Below are 17,801 nucleotides of genomic sequence, written 5' to 3' on the forward strand. Positions count from 1 at the left end.
GGGAAAAGCAGTACAGTTCGCACTGATCCCAGGCACAGGCACTGAAGGCAGCTCTCATTTTTGTCCTTCCCAGGCGACAATGATGAGAGTTGTATTCCGCAGCAGCCCTTTCCCTCCTGTGTAAAATAAAGAATTACATAAAAGAAATGGTGCAGGCTCCCACACAATTTTCATAACCAGCAGAGGGAAAATTCTCACTTTGCTAGCGGTAATCTCAATGAGGTCATGGCAGTTCATCGGGCAGCTCACAGTGAACTGCCTGTGGGAGCACAGCTTAAGTGACCGCTGGTGACCTCTATGACGTCATCGCTTGTCACTAATGCTGGGCTCACAGCAGCTCATTGTCTCCTGGTTTTCAGCGTGAATGGTCGCATCATGGCATTTTGAAAACCAGATGCCACAGAGATGGGTTATGGCTTTGGACAATATGGTTTATCTTCACGTCGGACAGGTGAGGGATATGGTTGTTTATTTAACAGGGGACATGGGTATCAGAGGTTTATCTTCACATCTGACAGGTTTTTTTACAGGGGCAAGGGCTTCAATGGATTAGGTGTAAGGGCTCTTTCACACGTCCTGATATTTCCGGTACTGTAAAAACCAGTACCAGAGATATCCGTGTCACTGTGTCCATATGTACTTGTGTTTAATATGTGTGGCATACATGTGGCAACCGTGGGGACCCATGTGCCATATCAGTATCACACGTACTGGCTCCTGGGAATCAGTGGTACTGTTCACGCTGGTCCCCGGGGCTAAGTGCTGAAGACAGCTCTCATCATTCTCCCCTGCTTATGTTATGATCAGTGCTACCAGGAAGAGAATGTTGAGAGTTGTAGTCAACTGATAACAGAGAGAGCAGCAGGACCATTAAGTAGTAATGGGTGCATCTTATAGATGTCTCTCCATTACTAACCCCTGGTTCTGGTTCTGAAAAGGTGACATCAACCCCAACCTTATTACCCCACTTGCCACCACCACAGGGCAAGTGGGAAGAGCGAGGCTAAGTGCCAGATTTGGCACATCTTGTGCATGCACCATTTCTGGGGCAGCTGATGGATGATGTTGGTAGCCTGGGGAGGGAAAAAAACAGCAGAAAGAGGGCAGTGATGTTTTACCTGCCTAGGCTTCCAGACAAATGCACTCTCAAGGTGCAGCAGGCCCACATAGTTAAGATGACGGTAACACAGGTGCAAAGATACTGATGAAACAACCACTCACTACCTACCAATCCATGGAGGGAGTGGCTGCTTAGTATTTTATTGCACAATGAAGACTTGAATGTGGATCTTCTCACACAATGGTAATGCACAGCATCCAGGTTAACAGCCTATTAGTGATGCCCATACTATTAGATCAGACGGGCTGCTTAGCGTTATCCAAATGCATCCCATGTGAACAGGCACCACAGTTTACAAGATCAAGTGGACCTAGCTACACCCTGAAATTAAAGTTCAGCCCGCAGCAATTAGATGTGCCTTTTCTGGTGCTTTGCCTGGCTTTTGCCCCTTGCCCTGTAGCAGTGGCAAGTGGGGTTAATATTTGTGGGGTTGATGTCACCTTAGTGTTGTCAGGTGACATCAAGCCCACGGCACCTCTCCATTACTAATCCTATAGTTATATGTTAAATAAAGGCACAGCCAGAATAAAGAAGAACATGGATCCAGTGGGAAGTAGTCATGTTGAATAAAATTTCAATATTTATTACTCTAAGAAAATAAAAAAATATTAATGCAAAAATTTAGAGGTACACCACTACAGCTTATACAGCCTCATGCACAAAGAATAGCGTTTAGCCTACGCATTTCAACATCCGTCTTATTCATGGCATTTTGCAATAATATTTTTTAATTTTCTTGGAATAATAAATATTGAAATTTTATTCAACATGACTTCTTCTTTGTTCTACATTCTTACTGCAATACCTAATTCCTGTGAAGCCTTCGATCTCCTGTAATAAAAGTAAAATAAAAAAACAACATATACCATACCTGCCCGTCGTTGTGTCCCACACTGTAATCCATGTCTGGGGGCTAAATAGTTTTCAACCTGGACGGTGCCAAGATGCGACCATCCTGGCTGAAAACCCCTGCTGAATGAGCTGCTGAGAGCGCAGCATCATTCGCCAGTGGTGACATCATCACTGGCATTTTCCCAAGGTCCTGAGGTCATCGCAGTTCAGCCCAGCCTCGATGATGTCACCGCTGGTGAATGATGCTGCACTTTCTTTTCTGGGCAGCTGCAGGCTGTTGTTTTTAGGCTGGGGGGCCTATGTCAATGGCCCTTTACCAGCCTGAGAATACCAGCCCCCAGCTGTGAGCTTGCAAGGCTAGTTGTGAAAAATGGGGGGGACCCCACGCCTTTTTTTAATTATTTATTTAAATAATTTAAAAAAAACAGCGTGGGGACGCCTCTATTCTTGATATCCAACCATGTAGAAGCTGACAGCTTAGAGTTGCAGCCCCCAGCTTTGAGTTTTGCCTGGTTGGCTCAAAAAAATAGGGATAACTCATCATTATACTCTGCTCACACCGATCGCCGCCAAAGCAGGGGAGAATGATGAGAGCCGTCTTCAGCACCAGCTGCCGGGGAACAGCGCTTACTGTAGCGCTTCTTCCCCGGCGGCCGTCCGTGTGATACGTATGCGGCACACGGAGGGCAGCTGTGTGCGGTACTCATTGACTTGAATGGGTCTGTGTGATCCGTGCAGCTGCACAAAAACGGACATGTCGATGTGTGGGTAACTTGGACACACGGTCCATGATAAAACACAGATATGTGCACAGATCCATTCATTTGAATGGGTCTACGTGTGTCAATGTCTCCGGTACGTGTGAAAACTGTCACCACACGTACAAGAGACAATGACTTGTGAAAGAGGCCTAACACATAGGCAGAGATCCACTGTTCATACCCTGAATCCCGATGTTCACAAGCAGGGATTTCAGTCACACTTTAGTGAGCGTACTATGGGGAAATGGATCAGTACCAGACAGTACACAGCAAATGCTTCTTGAAGTAGTCCTTTTCACAACAATATGCTTAGAACGCTCATTGAAAAGTTAAAAATCATGATATATTGCGAACTTGTCCCACATAGTGGGGTTGCCTGTAATCACTACTAAAGCAGGGAAAACTGTTATTCTATTATACCTGCTGCACCCTGTAAACTAAGGGATACATAGCTGAAATCATGGACTCTATCCCTACCGCATAATGTGGTCATATTACATAGCCAAAACCTTCTGATGGATTCCATTTAAACAAGTTTTTAATTTCTGCAAATTTTCTAAAAAGGGTTACATTTTAATTCACATTTGATTTTAAATAAATAGACATTTAATATCCACTGTGCTGAGAAATGGATGGCTGCAATCTCTAATACGCGTATAAGATGGTATCACATTCAAAATGTAAGTAATAAAACATTTCACTTACAACCCATTAAACATTTTCCATGTCTAATAGTAGTGTACTAAAAAATTAAATATTGATGATTTTTTATAATATGTTTGCTGAAATTCATAATGGAAGGATAAATATGAATGCATTTTCTGATGGCTTCTGATACTCTTAATTGCATAATCACCTTCTAATTATGTATATGCTTTTTATTGCTGACCTATGATATTCCACTGCTCTTATCCACTCTTAGCTTTTCTTATATTATATTGTTGTATACAAGTTGTATTTTTAGGCAATAGAGAAACTGGCATTCTTCTTAAAACAGATGGGTGCAGAAACAGACATGTTTTATATGTGTTATATTTATTAGTACATTGGTTGTTTTTTGTAGTTGAGCAGTATGTAGCTGGGGGAAGGGCCATTAATCTGACCTGTCCTCTGCTACTATAAATGAATACAGGGATTTGGGATTAAGCACTTGAAGGTTGGAAACAACCTAATTGGTCAGGACTAGAAAACACTAGGCATATAACCATGGCTAGTGTAAGGAAACGGGCAGACATTGTCATGTAATATTAGAAAAGCAAGAACCAACTTTCTGATTTCAGCAGTGTGCAGTTATTAAAGGGGTTGTTTGAATGTATGTAAAAAAGAGGCACATTAAATAATTCAATCATACAAAAAAGTAACTGTACGCATCCCTAATCACGTACCCATCAGGTATAGATGCTTTTTTGACCTTCCAACAGACATTTACAGACTGCCGGCGAAGAAGTGCTGTACAAATGCAAGACTAAGGGTACGTGTCCACGTTCAGGATGGCCGGCGGTTTGGACGGAGTGGCAAACCCGCTCCGCCCAAAGCTCCGCCCCCTTCTGTAGACACGATGATGCCGGATGTGTTCATTGCACACATCCGGCATCATCGCACCCCACACATAGGGCCCTGTGTTTTACCTTGCGGCGGCGCAGGCTGACGTTAGAGGCATCCATCTGCACGATGAAGTCTCTCTTGAAGATGGCATGCTTCCTCAGCTTGAGGGTTCCATCGCACCATGAACGACATCTTTCCCTTTAGGAGATCGGTTAGGGGAGTTGTTCTCCCAGAGAAATTAGGTATAAACCTACGGTAGTACCCAACAATGCCAAGAAATGCTCTCACCTGTTTGGTGGTAACAGGTCGGGACCAGTTCTGTATGGCCTCGATTCTGTTTATTTGGGGTTTGATAACCCCAGCAGAGGATCGTGGACCTTTCCCAGGCTCCTGGGCTGGCAGGTCCCGACGTGATAACCATAGTGGAGCAGAGTCCTGTATAAAGTCCTGAGTGGCTGCATACCGCTTAATCAGGCTGACCACCTGGTCTAGGGTGCCAGGATCCCCTTGGCCTACCCAGCGCTGGATAGCAGCTGGCAGAGTTCTTACTAGCAGATCGACCACCACCCTCTCTACCATCTGCAAAGGGGTTGAGGTCTCAGGCTGAAGCCATTTTTTTACCAGCTGTAGCACCCATTTTGCCTGTACATATGTGTAAACCCCCAGTCGGGCAAGGATCTCACCTTTCAGTTTCTCATATTCCAGGGCATCGTCCCAACTGAGGTCAAAATAGGCCCTCTGGGCATCTCCTGTGAGGAAGGAGGCTACCACTTCAGCCTACTGGGAAAGCGGCAAGCTCTCCCACTCTGCTGTGCGCTCGAACATGGTGAGGAAAGCCTCCATATCGTCCTCAGGGCTCATCTTCCTCAGTGCTGACTGGACCTTGTACCGGGCCCCAGAACGCTGGGTTGCTGGTGATGGTGCCTCTCGCAGGGCCGCACTCTGCTGTAGAATCTTCTCATTTTTCTTCTGCTGCTGCTGATACAACAGCTGCTGATGATAGTGCTGCTCCTTCTGCAGCTGCTGCTGCTGCTCTTGTTGCCATTGCTACTGCTCCTGCTGCTGCCGCTGAAACTGCAGCTGCTGCTGCTCTTGCTGCCATTGTTGCTTCACCTGCTGCCGTTGCTGGGTGAGGGCCAAGTGCTTGTCTATTTCATCAACATTGTAAGCAGGCGTGACCTGTAGCGTTGCAGGCTTAATTACTGACATGCAGCACATTTTGGGTATACCTCAGTTCACAGTGCCCGCATTCTCCAACCATATGTAGTGCAGCAGGGTTGGTGCAGCGCGACAGACAGGCAGGGACCACAGAAAGTTCAACGTAAACAGTGTTTTTATTTGCAGACTCACATACAGGCGTGGTATCCTCCAGATCGCAGCTGGGTTTCCAAATGCCAGTCTGTGTTCACAACTCGTTGTTGTGGACAATGACACAGCCGTGTCTCTTGGCTACGTCAGCCTCCTTGAAGCCCCTGGCACTGTGTTAGCTACACATAGACCTGAATTGCATAGAGCCTGCTGCTCTGCAGCTTGCAAACTTCAAACTGACATACGCATACCCATAGCAAAACTGACAGATTTAAATGAAATTGTGGCCATAAAGCCACTTCCAAACCCGGAGTGGAGAGAGGAATTCGCCCCACTACCAAACCTGCAAATCCCTCTAAAAATAAAAGCCCTTAATGGGCTTCCCTAAAAATCTGACTTGGACCCAATCAATACTTTCTTTTATTTTGCCTTGTGACTCACAGGCGACCTGCTGTGAACACAAGGCACTCCAGTGGGTTTATTAGGACTTCATCCGCATCCTGGGCAGGGTCGGCGTTAGGTGCAGGCAGACCAGGCAGCTGCCTGGGGCCCCCGGTCCCCCAGGCGCCCCCAGCTAGCGGCAAGTCATGCAGCCGCTATGGGGCCCCTGTGAGGCAGGGGGGCCCGCCTGCCGCCAGTGCTGACTCCCCTGCTGCATTGAACTATACCAGCGTCTGCCGGTACAGTTCAAAGCAATGATGGAGGAGAGAGCGTCACCTGACGCTCCCTCTCCCATCATTCCCCACTCTGCCTCTGACACAGCGGGTGCGCGTCATCGCGCACTCACTGTCTGCCAGGCAGTGCGGCGGCAGCCGCCGACACAGGAGCAGGGGGCAGCGCGGGCTCGGGGAGAGGTGAGGAGCTTGTGGTTTTTTTTTTTTTATTACTGGCCATTCTCGGGAGGAGAGAGGCGGGGAGGGAAGGGGGGATGTGGGCAGTGCTGTATACTACTGTGGGCTCTGCTGTATACTACTGTGGGCAGTGCTGTATACTACTGTGGGCAGTGCTGTATACTACTGTGGGCTCTGCTGTATACTACTGTGAGCTGTGCTGTATACGACTGTGGGCTCTGCTGTATACTACTGTGGGCAGTGCTGTATACTACTGTGGGCAGTGCTGTATACTACTGTGGGCTCTGCTGTATACTACTGTGGGCAGTGCTGTATACTACTGTGGGCAGTGCTGTATACTACTGTGGGCTCTGCTGTATACTACTGTGAGCTGTGCTGTATACGACTGTGGGCTCTGCTGTATACTACTGTGGGCAGTGCTGTATACTACTGTGGGCAGTGCTGTATACTACTGTGGGCAGTGCTGTATGCTACTGTGGGCAGTGCTGTATGCTACTGTGGGCAGTGCTGTATACTACTGTGGGCATTGCTGTATACTCCTGTGGGCTCTGCTGTATATTACTGTGGGCAGTGCTGTATACTACTGTGGGCAGTGCTGTATACTACTGTGGGCAGTGCTGTATATTACTGTGGGCAGTGCTGTATACTACTGTGGGCAGTGCTGTATACTACTGTGGGCAGTGCTGTATACTACTGTGGGCTCTGCTGTATACTACTGTGGGCTCTGCTGTATACTACTGTGGGCAGTGCTGTATACTACTGTGGGCAGTGCTGTATACTACTGTGGGTTATGCTGTATACTACTGTGGGCAGTGCTGTATACTACTGTGGGCAGTGCTGTATACTACTGTGGGCAGTTCTGTATACTACTGTGGGCAGTGCTGTATACTACTGTGTGGGCTGTGCTATATACTACTATGTGGGCTGTGCTATATACTATGGGGATATATTATATTCTATGGGGGAGGCTGTGTTATATACTATGTGGCTGTGTTATATATTTGGGGGTACATTATACATTATATTCTATGGAGGGGGCTGCATTATATTCTGTGGGGGGCTTTATTAGATTTTATGAGGGATGATTGCATTATACCCTTTGATGGGGTTACATTATATTCCATGGGGAGGTGGGCTGTATTATACCCTGTTCGGAGCTACATTATATTCTATAGGGGGGGCTGTATTATATTTATATTCTATGAGGGGTGATTGCATCATACTCTATGAGGGGGCTACATTATACTATATGGGGGGCTGCATTATATTCTATGTGGAGGTTACATTATACTCTGTGGGGGGGTTACATTATACTCTGGGGTGGCTGCATTATACTCTGTGGGGTATACTATACTGTATCGAGGGCTATGGGGAATACAGTATACTATATGAAGAACTATGGGGTGCATTATACTATGGGAAGTGAATTGTACTACATGGATGACTATGGCGGTGCATTATACTATATGGAGCACTGTGAGGAGTGTATTATGCTATATGGAGGACTGAGGAGTATATGTTAATATATGGAAGACTATGAGGAGTGTATTATACTATATGGAGGACTGTGGGAAGTGTATAATACTATATGGAGGACTACGAGGAGTGTATTATACTATATAGAGGACTATGGGGCACATTATATTATATGGAGGACTATGGGGTGTATTATACTAAACAAGCAAAATGCTGCATATTCATTGGGTGATTGGATTGTTTATGCCGGAATAAAAATCCTTGTTCTCAGCAGCACATTGCCGGTATAAACTGTAGATGTGCTGCTGATAACATGATACTGTATGGTGATCTTAGTGATCTATTAGTGATCGTTCTGTCCCCTTCATTCTTTCTCAGATGGTGGAAAGAGGCCGGGAAACAAGCGCCCAACGACTTCAGTATTGTCGATCACACTCATTTAGCGGCCTGAGATCAGCGCATATAAATACAGCAGAAATGCTTTTGTGTGTTGTGCAATATGTTAGCATTTGGGGCCCCATTTTAAACTTTGCCTAGGGCCCCACTTTGCCTAAAACCGTCCCCGATCCTGGGGGACACATATCGACCCCCGTGTATGATCCCCCTCACTGCCTCACAATATCAATGGCCTCAATGATCACATGCCATACTACTGGGGAACCGCTGGATAGTTAGACGATTAAAAAGGTGAGTACAGTTATTTATATTAAATATAATCAATAAGTCAACAAAAGAACAAATTCCTTCAATAGAGAGAACCCAAACTTATACAGTGGGTAAGAGAAGAAATGACCCATAATTATATTGGAATTGGTATTGCAAGTGTCCTCTCAGACTAAAAGCTAAAGTTTTTCAAGGTCTTGTGAATTTTTTAGTCTTATCCTCAAGGAGTTTGAAGAAAAAAAAGAAGCTTCCCACGTGCTTGGATCTGTAAAAAAGCATAACATAAAAAAGCATTCATACTCACCTACCAGCACCCATCTGGATCCAGCACAGGCTGTTCTTTGGTTTGCACTGACATAAGAAGAGGAGACATCACCGTTCCACCAGGAGTGGAAAAAAACATACGATGATGCGCTGCTTCAATCACATGAATTGACCACCACAGCGGTAGGTGTGTATCAATTACCGTAGTTTGATATTTTTTACAGATCCAAACCCTAGGAAACTTTTCTTATTGTCCACACAAGCCATTTAAATTACTACTACTAAATGTTTTAACAAATTTGGAGAGCAAGGGGAGGATTCTGAGAATAAAACAGAAATGGCCTACAGTCTGTGTGGCTGATTACATAGTTAAAGGAATTCTCCAACCTGAAGGAAATTACATAAAAGTACCTGCATGTGTTTGGATAATGTCACCAAAACCTAGAAGCATTGTTTTTCAATATATTGCCCTGTAGCACCGCTATGGGGCCCATGAGTCAGGGGGGCCCAAAGCCAGAGCCGTCTCCGCCCCCCACATCGCACATTCAACACCCATCATAGATGCTGACACAGTTGAAATCAATTATGGAAGAGAGAGCGTCAGGTGATGCTCCCTCTCCCATCATTCCCCTTCTTCTCCTGACACAGCGGGCGCGATAATGTTAATGGTCTAGCAGTAATGGACTACCAACATGGCCAATGGACAGGGGCGAACATACCGCTGGTGCAGCTGCTCCAGCTGCACTTGGGCCCAGAGGTGGATGGGGGACCTTGCAGAACAGCTAATTCTGAGGGCAATCTGGCTTGTTTCTTGGGGACCAATGGCCTGATTGCCTTCATCATATGCGACAGGCAGGGAGCGATCCCTGCAGCTCTGCTGCATACAAGAGAAAAGGGAAGCAGAGCGGAGCTGCAGGGATCCATCCTCTGCTTCCTGCCCAATGCTTTCTCCCTGACACAGTTGCGCTTGATGATGTCAGCAAGCAGCGCATGCCTGTGTCAGAAAGAAAGTAGCCTGTGACAACGGATGGAGAGGTGAGTGGTGGCTGTTTTTTTTTTTTTAACCAATACACTGGGGGAGAGGACACAAAGATGGAGGGAGAGACTGCACTGAGGGGTGGTGGGGGAGAGCAATTATGAGGGTGGGGGAAAGGACACTGAGGTGTGGTGGGGGAGATCAATGATGAGGGTGGGGGAGAAAACAATGAGGGGTGGTGCAGAGAGGACAATGATGAGGATGGGGAGAGGACACTGAGGTGTGGTGGGGAGAACAATGATGGGGTGATGGATAGGACATTGAGGTGTGGTGGAGGAGAACAATGATGAGGATGGGGAGAACAATGATGTGGGTGGGGGAGAACAATGATGGGGCTGGTGTAGAGGACACAGGTGTGGTGGGAGAACAATTATGATAGTGGTGGAGAGGACACTGGGGTGTGGGGGGGGAACAATGATGAGGGTGAGGAGAACAATGATGAGGGTGGGGAGAACAGTGATGGGGCTAGTGGAGAGGACACTGATGGGTGGTGTTGGAGAACAATGATGAGGATTGGTGAGAAGAATCATGAGGGTGGGGGAAAACAATGATGGGGCTTGTGGAGAGGACACTGAGGTGTGGTGGGGGAGCCACAAGGGGGAGCTTTTGATCCTATTTCTAGGTGACTCCCCTGCATATAGAGATATATTGTGGTTTGGAGGAAAAGTTAGTCAGATAGTGCCGAAGAGCAGACTGGAGCAGTCTGAGGCAGGAAGAAGGTATGGGGAGCCGGGCAGCCACGGAAGGGTGCTGCAGCTCCTGGACACAGATAATACCGAAAGCCGAACAGATTGTAGTGAGTGTGTGGGAGAGCGAAGCACAGGAGAAGGAACACCAGTGCAGCAGAGCAGTGAATTAGCTACCTCCCTGGCTGGTGCAGATTACTGGCAGCTGGAACACCGAGGTTGTGAGGGTCTCAAAGACTGACAGCAGAAACCGGCAGGACAGCTGGATTACACATCACTTGTCCGCCCTAATACCCAGGAGGCACAGTGACACATAGAGCCCAGGTCATGATAGAGATCCTGTATAAAGGCTCGAGTCACCTGCCATACGGGTTTATATCCCACCTTTATGGAGGACAAAGAGAACTGTGAGGACCTTATCAGAAGCCATAGGCAGTAAGGGACTACAACGTGCTGTGAGGAAGGCTTTTAACTTCACCTGGTAAAGGGGACTCTGAATTCGCTTCCAAGCCGGCCGGACCCTGCCTGTACCTGTGATCTGGTGCCCTGGACTGTGGCTGCTGGAAGTCTTCAGTAAACCAGGTAAAGAGACTGCAACCCTGTGTCCTCGTTCTTTACTGCACCATTCACCATCTTCCATCTACACACCGGGAGCCCTGGGGATATAGTTCACCTGTGGGAAGTTATACCATCTAGCTGCCATAGCATCACCCCAAAGGTCCCCTTAAAGCAGCGTTGGTCCTCACTGACCGAATACCACAGGTGGCGTCATGAACATAAACTTTATTCAATTACCCTTTTACATGGGCGCCCAGGGCCATGGACCGGGTCACCACCGTGACATCCCCCAGTGAATACCGGACACGGTACCGGGTACCCCATGGCCCTGGCGGGCGTTCCGGATACATAAACTGAAGCGTATTAATCACAGAAAATGTACGGAAAAAATTGTATATTTTATTTACAATAGAAATATATCATAAATACAGTCAATAGCCATGATTAAGGGAGCTTAGTCTCCAGAAACGCGTTGAGATTCTTACCCATATGGCTTGTGCTGAAGTCTGTATCCTCTATGCTCAATAGTATGTGAATAAAGAAAACTCTTTTTTACGGATTCGGTGAAGCTGGACATTCTTTTCTTTTTGGACACTAAAACCTTGCATACTTTCCGTGTGCACATAGCCTTACAGTTAATTGGGGAGAGTCACAGACTGAATAGTTTATATTATTGGGCGGCCGAGATTATAGTTAATTGGAAGCACAGTGCTGCTTATCACTTTATATTTTTAATGGTGCGACGCTAATAGTATATTAATGGTGGTGTACATATCTGTATTCAGGGACACAGTGGGAGGGAGACACGTGTATCTATACCATGTATGTGTCCTTGTTATTTTCAGGGCTGCGCAGATCATCGCAACAAGATAAGTTGTGACTGGAAGATGTGGACATGAAAGTCTGACCAGATGGAGGAGAAGCATCAGAAAATGACTCTAATCATACGAGACATCAGCGGTAAGTGCCTGGATGTAGATATTATCTTGCACTGTGTGATGTGGAGTGATAATGGTTTCTGTAAAATTCCTTATTTCACATTCTCATTCTTGTGTGAAATGTCCGTGTGCTGCCGATTCCGGCTTCTGAAAGGAACGTCTACTGCAACGTTTTTTGTCTCCGGCGAAAAAGCCTGAAGCGCCGGATCCGGCGCTTCCGGCTGTTTGCTACAATGAAAGCCTATGGGAGCCGGAAGGTGCCGGATCCGGAAAAAGGCGGATCCGGCGGCCTGATCTGGTTTTTTAAACTGAGCATGCTCCAATTTTTTTTTAGCCAATACTCTAGATAGGCTAGCCCTCAAAAAAACGGATCCGTCGCATCAGTTTTTCACAATCTGCGCTGGATCCAGTTTTTCCAACACTCGCCGGATTTAGCCTGAAACAAAAAACCTGATGTGTGAAAGCAGCCTTAGTATACAGTGTATTCACTCACTATGTATAACACTGTCGTTAGTTACATAGTTTCCTTTTTTATTATGTATAACACCATCCCTTATTACGTACCATCCTCTCTAGTGATATATAATGCCGTCCCTTATTATATAGCTTCCTCTGCTGTTATGTACAGCACTGTCAATTACATAGTGTATTCTTGTTATTTTTCTTAATCACAGCGCCCTCTTTTATTACATAGTCCCCTCTCTTGTTAGATATAAAATGACTGCTGATGGAGCAGCCGGTGACCAAAAGACCCATCCATCAGCTCCTCCATTAGAAAAGAAGCTTACCCATCAGCCGTCATTGCATTGTAAGGAGGTAAAACACGAGAAGAGTCTGGGGCGGTTACCTTCTCGGCTCTGTGCCTGGAACCATTGAGTTGTGCTGCAGGTTCCCCACGGGGCAGACTTAGAGACTGGGACAGGAAGGAAGCGGGCAGAGAGCGGGAAAGGCACGCGCACAGGGGACAGAGCAGCGTGAGCAGCGGTCAGAGCAGGGTGCAGCTGCGCTCTGGGAGAGAGAGAGCTCCCAGTCTGAGGACAAATAGAGGGAGATTGCCCAGAAAGTCTGCATCTTGTGAGTACATGAAAGCGGACTCTGCTGTGACTGGAGAGGGGCACTTTGAGACCCGTGTATAGACATTGGCCCGTGCAAAGACTTCGACCCCCTGGTCCCCGCGATATCAGTACAGAGACTGTGATTCCTGGTACAGTGACTTAACAGTGCAGAGCCCCTGATTCCTGGTACAGAGACTTAACAGTGCAGAGCCCCTGATTCCTGGCTGTGCTGTAAAAGCTAAAGACTCAGAGCCTGTGCATACCACATTAACTCCCGAAACCCCAGGCAGCAGACTCCTAGAGACTACTCAGCCCACAGACAACAGAGGGACGACAAGTGCCGCTGTTTCTCGGCGCCTACGTTGGAGAAGACGACCCTTTAAGCAAGTTCTCATCAGACTGATAAGTGTTCTTTTCTCAAGAAATCTTGCTTACGTCTGTTACATTGTTTCACTCCCATATTTTTGCACTGTTTTATTGCTAGTTATTTTCCATTGCTTCCTCCCTGCGAGGAGAACGTGATTCGTGTTATTAAACCCCTCAACTGTTGGTCTGTCTGTTCCGTGGTGACATACTCAGTACCTGCATACTATTACAGCATTATATATCCAACAAGACAGGACGGTATGTAATAAAAGACAGGGCTCTATATAATCCGATATGTAAGGGACGGAGCTGTACATAGCAAGAGAGGGCACTGTAATAAGGGACGGCAATATACATAATAAAGGAGACTATGTGAGATATATACATTTGTGTGTACGGCTATATATGTATTGTAAGGCTGCAGTAGCATCGTACGCAGTGAAGAGGCAGTGACCCACAAAGTTTCAACACAAAAGTCTCTTTAATGTGTTTTCTCACAGCATTAAGGTCCAATTCACACAAATGCATATAACTTCAGTGTATACTATCAGTGTTCAGTTCACACCAGTTCATAGCAAAACATATCATACGGCTTTAGATCTGCAGTCCTTAGACAGGCCAGACTTCCCTTGTCCAGTTTCCCTGGGCGACCGCACGCTATATTACAGTCTCCATACACACAGCTTTACATGTTGGAGACACTACACATGCCAGCCCTCCTCTGACTAGTTCTCCTGGGTGTCCTGCATCGCTGTATCACAGTCTCTTTACTCACACAGCCGTACACAGCACAGGATATCCTCTGGATAGCAGCCGGGCACCATATCCACCTGTTTGCAATTGTTACTCATGCTGGTCCTCTTTCGGGCACAGGACATCCACATCTGAGACCAGTACCATGGACGACTTGCATCACTGCATACACTGCGGGTGCCAGGCTATTCAGCTGCCCTGGGTGCTGGCACTGCTGGCCTGTGCCTCCATGCACTCAGCCAGTGCTCTGCGGGCCTCTGCTCTGCACACCAGCACAAACCAGACTGACACTGACATGCACCTCACACACCCATACATCTTACTGCAGGGCTTTTAACACACACAAGCCTGTGGCCTTCAGCCACATGGAAAACCCGAACTGGAAATCCGTGACTCCCATGCATACCTATGGACTTCATCCGTCTGCATGTACAACCTGGGAAGAACACACAGCGACCCCTACCTGTGACATGAGTCACTGCCTCATATTGCAATCAGAGCTACACCTGCGACTGCCATGCACACCTATGGACTTAATCCATCTGCATACACAACTTTGCAAGCACAAAACAGCGCCCCCTAGCTATAACGGGGTCACAGCCTCACATATCCTCCCCCCCGTTCATACCTGTGGGGTTGAACACTTGTTAACCCATATGGGCGCGATATAGGGCATCCATATGACCTTGTGACATCCCTGCCCAAAACACCATTTTTAGTTTCTCCTGCCAATACCTCTAGGGGGAACCTATCGGGATTACACTCTGACCCTAATTTGGCAACCCCTATGGCAGGTATCAACATTTTCGGGTTCTACGCCCGACACAGTACATAAACACATTCTCTGCTGCAACTGCAGCTCCTGCTGAAGAACCTCTTGCTGTGCAGACTTCGCAGACCCGCCGATCCACAGCAAATCTTCGTAACCCCACCGAGGTTACCGCCAGAAGCCTTCAATCTTCGTGGCCCCGCCGACCCACAGCAAACTGTCTGGAAAAAATTCTCAGCAGATTTTGCACAACGCTATGCAGCATGCTTTGGGGTATGCCTCAGTTCACACTGCCCGCATTCTTTCCAATATATGCATAGCTCCCAACCGTCCCTCATTGTGCGGGATTGTCCCGGTTTTCAGCCTCTGCCCCGCACTCCCGCACGGGGCACTCTAATCCCGCGGCGCAGACAGCAGGACCGACACGCCCCCTTGTATAGTTAACCCATGCCCCGGGCCCTTACCCTAAGTTCTGTATGGCTGCCTGCTTTCTGCGCACAGGACCTGTGATGAGGTCACAGGAGGGGAGGAGTCAGCGGTCACATGATCGGCAGATGGGACCTCCGTGGATTACAGGACTTGGCTGTGCTGGTTTCTGCCACCTTGCCACACACATGGTCCTGCAGGAGGTAAGTAATGCCTTGTATGGGGTCAGGAGGTGTGCGGTGTGGATGTAGCAGAGCCGTGTGTGTACGAGGTGTACAGAGCGGAGCCGTGTGTGTACGAGGTGTGCAGAGCGGAGCCGTGTGTGTACGAGGTGTGCGGAGCGGAGCCGTGTGTGTGCGAGGTGTACGGAGCGGAGCCGTGTGTGTACGAGGTGTGCAAGCGGAGCCGTGTGTGTACGAGGTGTGCAGAGCGGAGCCGTGTGTGTGCGAGGTGTGCGGAGCGGAGCCGTGTGTGTGCGAGGTGTACGGAGCGGAGCCGTGTGTGTGCGAGGTGTGCGGAGCGGAGCCGTGTGTGTGCGAGGTGTGCGGAGCGGAGCCGAGTGTGTGCGGAGCGGAGCCGAGTGTGTGCGGAGCGGAGCCGAGTGTGTGCGAGGTGTGCGGAGCGGAGCCGTGTGTGTGCGAGGTGTGCGGAGCGGAGCCGTGTGTGTACGAGGTGTGCAAGCGGAGCCGTGTGTGTACGAGGTGTGCAGAGCGGAGCCGTGTGTGTGCGAGGTGTGCGGAGCGGAGCCGTGTGTGTGCGAGGTGTACGGAGCGGAGCCGTGTGTGTGCGAGGTGTGCGGAGCGGAGCCGTGTGTGTGCGAGGTGTGCGGAGCGGAGCCGAGTGTGTGCGGAGCGGAGCCGAGTGTGTGCGGAGCGGAGCCGAGTGTGTGCGAGGTGTGCGGAGCGGAGCCGTGTGTGTGCGAGGTGTGCGGAGCGGAGCCGTGTGTGTGCGAGGTGTGCGCAGCGGAGCCTTGTGTGTGCGAGGTGTACGGAGCGGAGCCGTGTGTACGAGGTGTGCAGAGCGGAGCCGTGTGTGTGCGAGGTGTGCGGAGCGGAGCCGTGTGTGTGCGAGGTGTACGGAGCGGAGCCGTGTGTGTGCGAGGTGTGCGGAGCGGAGCCGAGTGTGTGCGAGGTGTGCGGAGCGGAGCCGTGTGTGTGCGAGGTGTGCGGAGCGGAGCCGTGTGTGTGCGAGGTGTGCGGAGCGGAGCCGTGTGTGTGCGAGGTGTGCGGAGCGGAGCCGTGTGTGTACGAGGTGTGCGGAGCGGAGCCGTGTGTGTGCGCGAGGTGTGCGGAGCGGAGCCGTGTGTGTGCGCGAGGTGTCTGGAGCGGAGCAGTGTGTGTACGAGGTGTATGGAGCGGAGCACGTGTGTACGGAGCGGAGCCGTGTGCAAAGTGTACAGAGCGCAGCCGCGTGTGTAGGAGTAGCTATGTGTGGCCATTATATGGTACGAAGTATCATGTGCAGCCATTATACAGTATGGAGCATCATGTGAGGTCATTATACAGTATGGAGCATCATGTGTGGCCATTATACAGTATGGAGCATCATGTGTGGCCATTATACATTATGGAGCATCATGTGCGGTCATTATACAGTATGGAGCATCATGTGCAGCCAATATACAGTATGGAGCATCATGTGCGGTCATTATACAGTATGGAGCATCATGTGCGGTCATTATACAGTATGGAGCATCATGTGCAGCCAGTAAACAGTATGGAGCATCATGTGAGGTCATTATACAGTATGGAGCATCATGTGTGGCCATTATACAGTATGGAGCATCATGTGTGGCCATTATACATTATGGAGCATCATGTGCGGTCATTATACAGTATGGAGCATCATGTGCAGCCAATATACAGTATGGAGCATCATGTGCGGTCATTATACAGTATGGAGCATCATGTGCGGTCATTATACAGTATGGAGCATCATGTGCGGTCATCATACAGTATGGAACATCATGTGCGGTCATTATACGGTATGGAGCATCATGTGTGGCCAATATACAGTATGGAGCATCATGTGCGGTCATTACACAGTATGGAGCATCATGTGCAGCCAATATACAGTATGGAGCATCATGTGCGGTCATTATACAGTATGGAGCATCATGTGAGGTCATTATACAGTATGGGGCATCATGTGCGGTCATTATACAGTATGGAGCATCATGTGCAGCCAATATACAGTATAAAGCATCATGTGCGGTCATTATACAGTATGGGGCATCATGTGAGGTCATTATACAGTATGGGGCATCATGTGCGGTCATTATACAGTATGGAGCATCATGTGCAGCCAATATACAGTATAAAGCATCATGTGCGGTCATTATACAGTATGGGGCATCATGTGCGGTCATTATACA

At 48.4% G+C, this 17,801-nt stretch overlaps 1 long non-coding RNA gene across 1 annotated transcript; it reads left to right on the top strand.

The window, feature by feature from the left end:
- The first annotated feature begins 377 nt into the window (after positions 1–377).
- Positions 378–12,041, top strand: LOC143773522 (uncharacterized). Its single transcript, XR_013215214.1, has 3 exons — positions 378–451; positions 3,336–3,413; positions 11,966–12,041. It is a non-coding gene; the product is annotated as an uncharacterized LOC143773522 (long non-coding RNA).
- The last annotated feature ends 5,760 nt before the right edge of the window (positions 12,042–17,801 follow it).

The sequence above is a fragment of the Ranitomeya variabilis genome, chromosome 5 (assembly GCF_051348905.1).
Source record: "Ranitomeya variabilis isolate aRanVar5 chromosome 5, aRanVar5.hap1, whole genome shotgun sequence".
NCBI lineage: Eukaryota > Metazoa > Chordata > Amphibia > Anura > Dendrobatidae > Ranitomeya > Ranitomeya variabilis.